A 14501-nucleotide genomic window follows, 5' to 3' on the forward strand; every position below is an offset into this window, starting at 1 on the left:
TGTTGGCATCAAAGTTGACTAGGAATAGAGTATTGAGTTTAAGTAGATGTGCGAGTACTACGTAACTCATACCTTCTTTAAAGACTGTGCGGCCAATGTCAATCAATGCTTGATTGGGGTTAGACATTGCGATTTGTGAATAGTGACAGTATATGCAAGAGATAGAGAAAATTGCTCTCTGTGTAATTACATATCTTTAAAAAGAAGGAAATGTGCTATAGTCTGGTCAATTCTTTTAACTTCTGCAAGTTTGTCAAAGTGGATCTTGACAACTGAATGTTGTTGTCATGTGGATATGTTTGGAAGCCAACAACTGTACCAATTTATGGATTGACTAAACCTTGTTCTACATCAATGTTATGTTTTAGAATTACTCTGCAGTTTAGACACAAAGTCAATATTTTATCCAATCCAGCTGTGTTTGAGATACATTTTTCTAAGCTATTTAGTCGTGCTGTTGTTCGTTGACACGCAGGAAATGTCATGCCACACAATTCTAGTTTGTCTGTGAAGCTGATATGCAGTATGGGTGGCATTTATTTTTTCATGATTGTCTCGTTGAATTGACTACAGCTTGCAAGAGTTGCCATTAAGGATATGCATTTTCGATTTTGTTGAGTTAATTGTTCCATGACATAAGGAGAAGATGCGTTCCCTCAATATAGCTCATGCATTGTCCACAAATCTTTCTGGGGCCTGGGTCCAAAATACCTTCAGCTATCCCACCGCAAATACCTCCCCTCTTGAGCTCTGCTCTCATCTACCTCTAATTCCCTCAGGTTCAGTCGTTTTTCAAAGAAACGAGCTGGGGGTAGATCCCGGACTTCGGCTGGGGCCTACCTCTGGAACAGCCTCCCTGCCACTCTAAACCTTGATGAGAACCATCTCTGGTTTTGGAAGCACCTGAAGACCTTCCTCTTTGCTTCTGCCTTGGCCCCCCTCTTCCCTGTTGATCTGTTCTCTCTTGGCATTGTGCACCTGGCCACCCTGTGTCCTCCGGGCCCAGGTTCCTGCTTACCCTGCCACCCTCCCGCACTGCCTCCGGGCCACCCCTTGCACTGTGGTCTGTATCTGTACCCATACAGTCCCCCCTTTTTCTTCCTGTACTTATCTGACCTACCCTGTCTGCTGCCTTAAACTCAGCACTTGCCACTGGCTGGCTGCACCAGGACTTTTGTTGCTTTTATTATTTGTTTATTTATTATTCATTCTGTCCTCCTTTTGCTCCACACTTTCCACTTCTCCCCTTCCTTGCACTTTTCCCTTCCTTCTCCCCCATGCACTTGTGCGTTCTCAATGTCACTGGGCCTAGTAAGATCATAGTTTTTTTCTCCCCTGTTCCCTTGTTCCCCTCCCTTGCCTCATCTATTTAAGGTAGATTTTGCATCTTTGGTAAGCAGACCAGATGTAATGCTTTTTAAAATGTTTGCATGGGTGAGGTATGCAGATTGACGCATATTTTGAGTTAGTTCTCCATAGTGAAAATGCTACCAGAGATTCAAATTTCCAATGCCGCAGACGGTATTGTGGCATTGTTGGTGTCCTAATGTTTCAAAAATAGGTTGACCTTTCACTGGTGTTAACTGTAGGAGGTCTCCAAAAACAATAACATGTTTTCCTCCAAACCGTTCTTCGTAATTGGTTTTTAGGATTTCTTGCATTCTGATATGAATTAAAGCCAACATGAGGTTGGAAACCATGCTTGCTTTATATATCAGGAGCACTTTCATTTGTTTTAACATTCTGGGTACTTTGTACTTCAGTAGCAGCTTCTGCTAATAGTTTGTAGTATTCTACTTTGTTTTGGTGTTGTACAGGTTGAAGCAGTTGTAGGCAGCTAAACCTGTGTGGACTGTTACTACAGCCGAAAAGTTATTGTTTGTTAATTTTTGTAGAAATGTACTGAGTATTTGAATTAAGAATGTTTTACCTGAACCAGCTTTATCACTTCCATACAGGAGCAGCAGTTTATAATTTTTACAGCTACATATTTTAGTTTCATGTTTTCTTGAGTGACTTATAGATACATGGTGAGTTGTTCATCATTTAGCTGTGATTCGAGCACTGACAAGTCTTCCTCAGATTCTTCACATTGATACATGTTATTTTCTAGCTCACTCATGTCTATTTCGGCTTCATTTAGAATGAGTGGTTCTTGGCTTCCTGTAAGGCAAGGTGGACTGCCCTCGGGAGTGTCTTTGTCTAGTTGAGCTTCAATTTCTCAATCTTGTTCGCGTTAATTGTCCAAAATGTGTCTGTATTGTTTGAAATTGTTATTTGTTATACTGCTTTCATTTGCTTTGACTGCAGCTTCATAGGCCCTCATTACAACACCGGCGGTAACCAATGGCGCTATTAGCACCATGGTTGCTGCCGGTATTGTAACGAGTCCGCCAATGGTAAATGGGGAAATACCGCCCCATTCCAAGGTTGTTGGGGCGGTAATTCCCCATTTACCATTGGCCCTTCCCCATTCCCATTTTTGCCCCATAGGGCTCAATTGGACTAGGGAAGGCGGTAATTACGGTACCGCAAATTGCGGTACCGTAATTACCTCGGAAGTCCCTTTGCAAGTCCCTATTTTAATGGCAGGTCCAGACCAGCCGTTAAGGTCGGGAGCCGCAAAGGGACCTCGTAATCAGGCGTTAAGGGTTTAACGGCGCCGACACCTTTTACGACACCGTTAAACCCTTAACGCCAAGGTCGTAATGACCCCCATAATCACCTAACAATTCATTATATTTTCTCCAAGGTTTAAAAGGTTGAAGTAGGGCCATGTAATACAGTTCTCTATGTTGTGGAGATTTAAATGATAACTTTATATGATTAATTAGACTGGGCATGGTGAGTTTCACTAGGCTTCCTTCACAAACTGAGACTGAATATTTGCCATTTGTCTCATTTGGTGTGATATTGTTTATATAGGTGTAGTTTTGGGCAATGTCATAAAGACACATGTTTTCCAAAGCATTACTTCTGTTTGGTTAGTATGTGTCAATTACATTATTTTTGCAAATGTCCTGGCTGTTGGGATCATTTGTGGCAATGTTTCTATCGATTGGTAGGATTTTAGTACTTGTTTCTGGGATGAAGCTAATCCAGGTTTGGCCAGACAATGTGTTCAAGATTTGCCATATAAGGCTAGAATTTTTAACTGGTCTGTAGCTTTGCAGCCCCCATATTCTCCAAGGAAGAGCATGTAAAGCTTTTATGATAGTGTTTTGTAAGATGAAATGTCATCCAGAAGTCGTTTATCTCTGTTTTGTCAGCTTTGGTGAGATAGTCTATGGCATATCTTACAACTGCAGTGGAATTGTCTGCAATGTATTGTATGTCTATCTTTTAATTTCACAAGACGTCAATGATTGCATTGTAATCATTGATGTACTTGGATGCTTCCTCCCTTTTAATGTTGTATTTATTTTTAGGGGGTTTACCTTGTATGCTGTGTCTAACAGAAGACATCAAGCTATTTACTTGTCCTTTTTTGCAAACTGGTCTATGGAAGCCAATGCGACATTTTAGTATAGTATTTGCCTTTGTTTTTATATCTACGTCAGCAGTATTTGCCACACTTATGTTTTTGGAAGCGCAAGATTTGTGTTTGTAGGTCACTATCTGTGGTTTCTGCAGGGATGTTTCAGGGAACATATTTTTCAATATATTGTAAAACAGTGGCTTCACTATCATGGCCAAATTTAGCAGTATCCTTTATCCACAAAAGCATGTGGCTATTTGGTGCTCCTCTGGATTGATATTATTTTCTATAAAATAAGTGTTGCACTTCTCCGAGCGGAGGGGTAGTTTTATTGCAGGTAAAGTGCATCATGGCAATGAAGCGATGGTGAACATAACTTGATACATTGACATAGTCAAGAGAACACAGTTCTCCTGGTATTTGTATATCTATTCTGTTTTTATTTTGGTTTGCATCCCATGCACAATCCACACAACTTAAAGTAACAAACCATGTGGGTGGGATAAGGTTTCTTAGCATACAAAGTACATCAGTGTGACGTTGTAATCAATATTCTTTTGTACCATGCATGTTTGTCAAGAGATTTGTGATACTTGACTGCAAAACTTCATCTTTGTCCATTATTTTTGGAAGCAGTTGGGTAGCAGATATGTTTAAAAAGGTGGGGCCTGTTTTTAATGTGTGTGCAACTCCATAACATAGAGTTGCTAGTTCACTTTCGAAGATGAGGTAGAAAATGTATTCAGCATTTTGTCTGAATCCATGGTCTTCAGAATACATTTGTAAAAAGCGATATTCTGATACACTAATTTGCATGGACCATTCATCATATTGTCCTCCTTTTCCTGTTCGAAATAGTAGAGGAAAGGAACGAGCTTCTACACTTTTTTACCATATGCTCATTGGGGATCCTTTGGCTTGATGCATTTGATATATTTCTAATGCAACGTTACTGGTGTCTTTGGAGTGCAGTGAGTGAATTGTATACTGTTAGTAAATGTTGGCTAAAGTAGTAGGATCTACACGTTGAAATGGTCCAGTTGCTGGTGAGTCTTGAATTATTTGGGTGGTTTCCTCTATGTTTATATCTTTGTAGTATTCATTGTTTTCTTTTATATAGTGTAGGGCTTGTCTAACTTAGTTTAAGTCTACTAGTTGTTGCAAAATTATTTTGTCTTTTGTTGGCACACCATTAACAATACACAGTTCAATCAAAGATTGATCTATTGGTCGTTGTACTCCTAAAGTTTGTACATTTTCTTTCAGATCAAATGGCAAATATACTGCTTTGCCATGGATGCCCTTTAGTAACTTGGATGGAGGTTATTTGGCTGATTTCGGTTGAAGGTGTGTTATAGCTTGAAATGGGTGCACTGTTTGGATTATAATGCTCTCATACAAGTTAAGTTTGGCCTCAAGCCCAGGGATCGTATCTCTCCAGGACTGAAATTTCTGCACTGGCTCTCAGTGGCTGCAAGGATTAAGTTCAAAACCCTCTGTCTTGTCCACAAGGCCTTCTGGGGCATGGGGCCTCAATAACTTCAACTCTCTCTTCGCAAATATCTTCCTTCTCGTGCTCTTTATTCATGCGCCTCCAACTTCCTCAGGGTCAGTCGAATCTCCAAGCAACAAGTTGGTTGTATATCTCTTTCTTCGGCCGGGTCTCCCTCTGGAACAGCCTCCCTGCCTCTCTGAAACTTGAGGAGAACCATCTCTGGTTCAGGAAGCACCTCAAGACCTTCCTCTTTTCTTCTGCTTTCTCTCCCTCTCTCCCCTGCTGATTTCCAGCTGAAACTGCACTGGTTACCTGGCCACTCTTTCTGATCTCGGCCCAGGTTCTCCCTGCCAGCTGCACACCTGCACTGTCCACCTGGCAACCCTGCACTCAGGGGCTGTTTCTGTATACCAACAGTCCCCTATCAGCACCTGACACTGGTTGTCTGCACTTACCCATGCACTTGCCACCAGCTGGTCACACTTCTTATTTATTGTTTCTATTTATTCATTCTGTTTATCCCATGAACTGCACTGCTCCTTTCCCCTCACACTTCTCCCCTCCCGCCTCCCCTGCACTTGCGCAATCTCAATTTCACCTGGCCTAGTAAGATTATTGTCTCTGTCTTTCGGAAGTGGGAATATATCTAAGTTATTAGTGATAGCACGTGATGGTATTTGGTTATGGTGAAGCTTTGTGTTGCAGTGCGTGCACACTGTCGAGGGGTCAGTTATATTGTATTTAGTTTCTGCTGTGAGATATAAAGCTAATTGGAACCATTGGGATTCTTCATTGTTTTCTAATTCGTCAGCCACGTCTGCTATTTTTATGCACTTTTTATAAAATGTCCTGCGACAACAGACCCATATTTGGTCTGGTATTTCAGCAGATGTGTTCTGAAACTTAGCTATTTCCTTTTGTATGTCTTTATTAGGATGTTGGTTTATATGAGGTTTTCGTTAATGTTTTCTGAAGGTATAGAATTTTCTATGTCAACTTCAGTTCCAAAGTATTTACGTTGGATGTGCTCTTAGAGGTGTTCTTAGAGCACCTCCAATCTGTTCCATGTAGGAGAATGTTATTTAAATTTTGTAGTTCTAGAGCATGACTTTTTGCATAGTATGTTCGATGCACAAGATTCCATACAGTAGAATGGTGTGTTGCTAACATTGTGATGTGGTGGAAAATGCTTTTGCAAGCAGTTCCTAAATGTGGGCTAATGATTGTCTTCACATATGGGTGTGGCTGTGAATTGGACAGGAGTCCAGGGTTTCTAAAGTTTTCATTCTATTTTTGTATTTTAGTTTCACATAGTGATCGAGGAATTGTCATAAAGATTTAATGGATTGTTGGCATACATTACACATTGAGCTGCATGTCCGTTTTTACAGTGGACGGTTTTTTTTGGGTGAAAGGAGCACTTGGTTCAAAGTTTGTTGGGGACTTTTTTTCTATAAGGTTTTTTTTGCCATAATAGTTTCTTCCACCATTTCATACCCTCAACGATTATTGTTTATGGCAATTGTTTTTTTTTTGTTTTTCTTATTTATAAGCTCCTTCACTGAAATATGGTTCTCTGCTACTTGTGTGAATCCATTCACCATCCCAGAAGTTTGAAAAGTTCTGTTTATTGGCACTGCCCATGTTTAGAAGTACTCTTTGTGAAGTAGTGATTAATTTAGTTAATGGTTTCATTCTGTTTAAAATATTTATAAACAATGTTGTCTTTAGTAGAAAAGTGCTGTGAATTAGAGCGTGTAGGATTAGTCTCCTGCTGTAGTTTTTAAGGGTAGATTGTGACTTTTCAGCTGTTTTTATAAGATTGAGAAGAACCTTATGATAGAACAATTTCTGTAACATACATTTTTTGGATCGCTTTACTGTGACAACGTTAACACTGGTTGATACAGTGTTAGGTTTGGTAGTAGGTCTGCCTTTCTTTGTACATATTTTTTTACTTGTAGTTTTTGCAAGAGGTACCTTACCTTTTTTAATTGTGACTGGTTTAATTTTGTTGAGTGAGGTTACTAGCTCTTTTGTTTTAATGTTTTCTATAACTTGTTCTATAGGTGGATGACAATATGGTGTGGTTTTATTCTTATCTGCTCTATTTTTTCTTTATTTTCTACAGAGTTGGTTTTTAGTTGGCATTTTGCTCTGTCAGTTGGGGAGAGAAAAAGTCCTACAGACTCAACATGCGTATCTTATATTACTCATCGTAAACATACTTTGAAAGCTCAGACTACAAAGGTATATTTCAGACAGCAGTTAAACGTTTACATTGGCAACTTACACAGATATCAGGATAAAACATTCCTTTCCATGATTTGTAAAATGACTACTGTACCACGTAGAAAGTGCCTAATGTCACAGAGGAAATTAGACCCTAACAATAGAAATAAGTGTCCCCTGAGTCATCATGGATTGTCACACAAATTCCAGCTCCAAATCATTTTCAAATGCACTCATGTTGGCACTATCAGATAGACACTGTCAGTAAAAACGCAAAGGAGGTCATTTTAATAAAATGGTTAACTGCAAAAATGTCCCCTCTGTGCAATTGTCATAATTTATTCTACGGAATGGAAATAAAAGGTGTATAAGCAGCTGAAATCACCTTTACTGCTTCTTTTTTCACTTTGTCGATCAAAATGTGTAAGTGCAGTCCTTCATTTTCACATGGGAGACAGCATTTACAATGGATTCTTATGGAATATACCTGCTTTTAGCAGGTGTATATAGCAGACGGATTCCAGAGGAATTCACATCAGTTCCACAAATATCAAAACAAGATATATGCTGTAATTCAGGCAGATTCTTATGGTGGAGTGAATGTTGGTGTTGTATACAGTATTTCCAATGCATGACCCTCCTCCGCCATACAAATCATTGAAAAACTACTGGAACATAAAAAGAATGTGCACAAGTATTATGCATGCATTTTACACATGACATTTATGTTCTTCCAGATGAAAAAAAGATCTGGATGCTGTTTCCATAATTACCAGTTTGATTACAATAAAAACACACAGTTACCTTTCTCAAGTATCATCTAGCTGTTTTATAGAACACCTAATTGTGTACCAACACATTAGGGTGCCATTTTGCACATGTGAGTAAATGCATCCATACCACGATTCATCCACATTTTTAGGGAATTCGACATTTGACAAACGTCCCAAACGTCTAAGAAGTTCTGATTCTGGTTTTAGTAGGAGAGGATTTGGTTCCGAGATCAGGAATTTATATTTTAAGGGAGCAGTAAGTGAAAATCATTGGATGGTGCATAAGACAGTTTGGCTTTCAAATAATAAAGAGAGCCACGTTTGTGTGTTCAGGGCCTGTAAAACTCTCCCACTAGTTTGTCAAGGAGCACAGTGTCTGGAATATATGCCTATAGTCATGCTTGTTAGTTATGACATTTTGGCCTGCTATCCACCTAGGATTGAGTATTTGGTGAACATTCAGTTTTGGTAGTCAATTAATATAATTCCTACGGGGTTAGGGAACAGGGAGAAATATGGGTAAAAGACACATTCTTCTTCTTCTTGATTATGATAGCTATGAGCCAACTAATGGGAGTTTGAAATTCACCTGATATGGTGGGTTGGAGGAAATTGTGGCTGAAGAGTAGATGAATAATGACATGTGATATCAAAGGGCAACAGAGATGCAGTCTGGATGTGAAATATTTACCAGTGTTGTGACACCCACTCTATGGGTCATGAAGTAATTCAAAATAGGGATGATGGACCATAAATCCTTTTCCAGCATTGATGATTTGTCCAATAATGAAGGCCTGTGGAATGGCAGCTGAGGATTTGGTCACAGGCTGAGCAGTTACCACACCAGCATCTGCTGTGGTTGTCTAGCCTGTGTTTATGTATTAGAGAACTTAAACATAAAAACAAATAAAAGAAGTTAAAGTTTCATTTTTGGGTTAAGTTCATGACAGTTTCAAGGTGATTACATGTGTTATGACCCGAGTGTTGGAAAAAGTCTGTTCCTTTTTTGATAAAAAAGGAGAAAGAAAACACAGTTTTTTCCATATAAGCCCAATAGCTTACAGCAATTGTGATACTTTATTTAATACAGAAAGAAAAGCAATCAGTATTTGTTTTCAGCTGGTATAAAAATTCTTCCTGTTAGAGATGTGTTCTGTACTAACATGTATCTCTGATGTAAAGCTTTCATGAAAGCCACACACTGCATTGAGTTATTATCTGATGGGTAAATGGCTGCTTCATGGCTTTTGGCCATGTGACTTGTTTTCAACTAATCATTCTGGCTTTTCACAAATGATTGTCCACTTGCCATGAACATTCCCTAGTCTAAAATTAACAATCACTGTGGTACTCATTAAGCAACCTCAAAAGTGTAAAATGCTGTGTTATGCATACTTGCTAGAGACTTACTCAGTTATACGCCTTTCAGAGGTACAAGTGAGTCATGATTGACCTACATTGCAGTATTAGACAACACACTTCAATGTCATCAATTTTTACCAACCTTTGAAAAATAAAATGCAGACCAAGCAATGATGAAAAACTATTGATACTGTCTACAGAGGTCGAGTTCTACCAGAAAATTTCAACTCTACATATTTTGCCATCTTCAAAAGCTGCAAGCGAGCAACCAACCATTCCAATCAGAGATGTACCTGTGTCCTGCAAGATACACATAGAGTTCTGTAGCAGGCACATTCACTTTTTGAGTTATCTCATTATTGATGCTAATGCACTGCTATATCCGGATAATATTTACAGATAAAAAACACGTCAATTGTTCTTGCCAACATATCTATCCAGCCTCACCACTTCCCAGTTCCTCCCACTGCCCGTCCTCACCTCCACCATATCATCATATCTTTCAATTAATTATCCATCCAATAAGGCTACAGGACCTTTCAATATGGGCCAGATGGTAAATCCAATACAGAAAGATAGAATAACACATGTATTCTGCTCCAATAATTTTGAGACACTTGGGTACATGGAAGATAATGAGTGACCATCTAGAGAGGTTGGACAGTCACGAAAATTCCTATATATCACACTTACCATCAGATGGCCATTCCCCACCCCCTCTTTCACTTCTTTCACAGAATGTGGAGGGAGTAGTTAACAAACAGGACTCCCCTCCTTGGGTCACCTTTGTAGCTAAACGTGATATCACTGTGTTTAAGAAACCCCGGTCTCTTAACTCGCTTTATTTAGGGTGATTCCTCTTGTTCATCTCCATGGGTAAGACACCTCATATCAGATGATGCCCAGGCAGTCTGATCATCTTGGTCCCTTTGTACCTTAGTTTGTAACTAAGTTGTCCCTCTCCTTTACTCTCAATGTCTCATTCATGAACTTTATCATAACCCATTCAGGGAGAAGTGGTTCCCTCTTCTGGATTTAAGATTCTTCTTCTAGAATTTGAATTATACCGGGAGGCACCCATTCCTTCTATGCAGACACTTTAATGCTACAATAGTTAATGTGGGACCAATGGATGAAGATACAAAAGGGAAAACTAGGGAAACATACAAACTTACTACCACTGATGGGCAGTTTAATAAAGTAGGGCCTGTGTTACTGCACTTCAGATGTCATTCCTGTCCGGTTGACAGGCACACTAAATCTGACAACACAGCAGATTTCACATTGATGGCAAGATCACGCACATGTGTTATAGGCGATATAGTTAGCACTGGGCCACACTTCAATTTGATCCAAGACCCATGTTTTATAGGAAGGTCAAAGAGTGGGCATGACCTATTGCTCACCCGAGAGATTGCCATTGTGGTAAAAAGGAAAAGTATTCCCTCACCACTTCCTGGGGTAATTTTAAGAATAATCAGTGGGAGCTGTGTTGTTTCAGCATCGATGCAAATACACACCTGTGTAAAGGCACATTATAAATACCCAATAAATATAATGCATATAGAGGCCATTGCGAACAAGCTGCAACAGATTGAATTGTGCTTATCACTTGGAAACTCAAATGGTTTTGTTGTAGAGACCTTTTCTCAAATTACTGATCATGTTAACGCATCCCTTGCAGGAATCGCACACAGTGAAGATAAGCGCAGAAAGTCTGTCTTCATACTACATGCCAGACATTTAAATGGGGGTTGACTTTAGCACTCCTAAACCCAAACACGGACACCCCTGTATTAAAGAGCAAAAAGACATGTTGGAAAGGCTTTGGAATTAAGAAAGCATGAGATCAATGTCATGGCCTGGTAGCACCTGTGCTATGCTGTGGAAAGTTAGAATACCAAGTCCTTTTGCGAAATCATTGTGAATGCAAGTAGCAGAGAACCATGCCACTAATACATTAGACACCCAGAAGAATGGGTTCAACACATGTGTGCTCCCTTTAATTTATGGACCAAAAAGAGTCTCAAGCCTCCTCACAATCTGGCCTCTATTTTGCATGCCATTCGGGTTTACAAAGATCTCATTGGCCAACCTTCCCACCTTGTCCTGTTGACTAGTTTCAGGAAGAGCTCATCCCAATGGTGCTGGAGAAAACCTGATGCCCAAATGGTTCCTCTTCTTATTTCTTTTCTTATTGCCTCTCTGTGTGCGCCCCGATTTGAACTGTTTGCTTTGAAAAAAGGCGAACAGGGAAGTCATAGAACCCATATTTAAGAAAGGCAATAAACGGACTTAATGAAAGGTGGACCACCACCTGGTACCAACCCATACATCCTCGATAGACACGGTTATTAAAAAAATCATACTGCTGTGATGACAAGATTGACAAAAGCGCACAACCTTGAGCATTATTTAATATTGTTTTAAAGTAAAACTTTCATTCGTTTAATAAGGTTTCTGCTCCTTTGAGGTTTCAAATACATGCGTGTAACGTGCTTCTCCATCCCTTTTACCTTTATGAACCTGAAATTCACTTTTGATGGGGTAGACACGGTGCAACTTTGGACACTCCTCATCAGTTTAGGTGCATAACCATCGCTGCTATACAATTCAACGCGGAGAGCAGTAACGCACCACCCGAGTGTCTTGCAGACACATTTCTTTGAAGCTGTGCATGGAGTTAACTGGAATCAGTGCTTTCCTCCCCTCCTTTCCAATGTCTACTCACCTATAGTATTGGAGGTGTATCATTGGATGCGCCCCAGTTGGGGTCCAGCTCGAGGCTGGAATGCTTTTATAGACCGATGATGCAGTCGTGTTTCCATGAACCCGACATGTTCTCCAATCTTTGGTTAATGCTGAAAATCACTACTTGTCCCTGGCTGTGAACATTTGAACTTCTAAAAATATGTGTCATGATGCCTGCCCCCGGAAGACCAGACCAGGCCCAGCAGCCCCGGAAGCAGGCATCATGCCACTTGGAGCATGCCCAAAAGCCCCAGTTAGGGGCTGTTTGGGTACAGTCCTGGTGCCTATGGCGCCAGGCTCATAAAGATAAAGTCAGTCCTGGCGCCATGGGCGCCAGGCTCATTATTGATAACTTACCTGAAGCAGACCATGCTGCATACTCACCTGAGGCAGACCATGCTGCATGAAGACTCAAGCCAAATGAGGCTGAGGAGGGACTATTTTACTGAAGGGACTATTTTGTTACTTGGGTGGGACTGTGGAAGAATACTTAGCTGGATCTTCTTCCAAGGCTATTTAAACCACGCCCGGACAGCCACACGTGCTTCGCGTTATTCTGCTTGCTGCAGCGTAACGCTCACCGTGTTTTCTGCAGCTCCAGTCTTCAGCCATGCCCGCTTCAGTCCTGGGACTCCTGAAACAAGAAGACAAAAAGGATAAAGGTTAGAACAGGAGTTTTAACTTTAATCCTTACCTGAATCCTGATCCATTTCGCCACGGAACTGAAAGACAGAAGTCTTTGAAGCATCGCTTCGCATTCCTACGGCACCGCGCTGAACTCACCTGCTTGGCGGTATTTCAGCATTCCATCACGCTCTCTCCATCTCGCGGCCGCCCTCCGACACCTAAGGAGACAAAGACAGCAAGGTGAGCAAGGGGACTCTCTAAGGCCATACAAGCTACCCCCAAGGACCTGATTTACCACTGGAGGTATTCACCTCATTTCGGGTCGGCGCAGTCAACCCTGATTCATCGCCGTGCCCCGGCCCCTAAGGGGAGAAAGCAAGGACAATACCAGTTACCCCCCACAAAACTTACCTGAATTACCACGGGGCCTCACCTCATCTCGGGTCGGCACAGTCAACTCTGCTTCATCGCCGTACCCCGGCCCCTAAGGGTAAAAATAAAATAGACTTACCTGAATCTTACCGAGTGCCATTTGGAAATCTTCGAGTGGATTAATCGGCAACCTGCAAGGAATCGGGCAGAGTGAAGAGCAGACCTTTGAACTCTTATGAACAATTGGACTTTAGAGTCAATACTGGAACTCACCAATTCCTCTACGCCAGTGAAGTAACTGGCCATCAACGCGCCCCTGCGGTCGATGCAGGATGGAGAGCTCATCCTTCCAAACCATAAGGTGAGACTAAGGAGGGGACATCAAGAGTGATCAGTGGCAAGACAACGGGAGTGGGGAAGGTGGGTTGACACTCAATTCCACGGGTGGTTAATTCCTCTTCTCCTTTGCAGAAGAATATTCTTGCGAGCCAGACAAACTAGGCTGAGCGGGCCAGTCCAGTCAGTCATCTCGGCGCTACACGTCACGCTGGTGGAAATAACAGCGGCCCAGTTACGGTCGACGCCCCCTTGGGAACCAGGTGAGCGTAACAGAATGTGAAGCCTACCCACAAATACCCACCTGGGCGTCATGGAGACCTCGGAAACTGATCAGTTGGCCCAATTATTAGGGGAATTAAGGGCCGAAGTGCATTCCGCCCGCCAAGAAACCAATGCCCTCAGGAGGGAACTGATAGTGCCAAAAGAACGAACTGATGAGTTGGCCAGGCAACTATTACAGAGCCAGGCTGGACAAACACCTCTACCAGGACTTGGGGCAAGTCCAGCTCCTATACCATTGAGTAACCAGGTGCAGATAAATTTACCTGGAGCCGTTCCTTTGGCTCCGCCTGAACGCTTTGCCGGAGACCCAAAAGGGTTTGCAACATTCATGAATCAATGCCGCTTGCACTTTTTATGTAGACCTGGAGCTTTCCCAAACGATCAGGCCAAGGTAGCCTTTGTACTGTCATATCTCAGCGGCAGTGCGGCGGATTGGTCCATTCCACTAGTTAACCAGGATGACCCGATTCTTCGAGATTTCCAGGGTTTTCGAACAAGCATGGAAAGACTATTCGCCCGACACTCCCGAGGACAGGCTTTGGACAACAAACTTTTATCCCTACGTCAAGGTAACCAGGATCTTTTATCTTACATTGCAACTTTCAATAGATCTAGTGGTCCAGCTCGATCACAGACTTCAAACCAGGAAGGCTGACCGAAACAAGTTTGAGAACAGGGTGCTGGTTAAAACCCACGTAAGCTCCAAGGGAGTAGATGTCTCAGAACCAATGCAAATCGGGTTGGTTTAAGGACCCCTAACCCAAAAGGAGAGAGATAGAAGACGGCAACT

The sequence above is a fragment of the Ambystoma mexicanum genome, chromosome 6q, assembly GCF_040938575.1.
Source record: "Ambystoma mexicanum isolate Mex_15411 chromosome 6q, UKY_AmexF1_1, whole genome shotgun sequence".
Lineage (NCBI taxonomy): Eukaryota > Metazoa > Chordata > Amphibia > Caudata > Ambystomatidae > Ambystoma > Ambystoma mexicanum.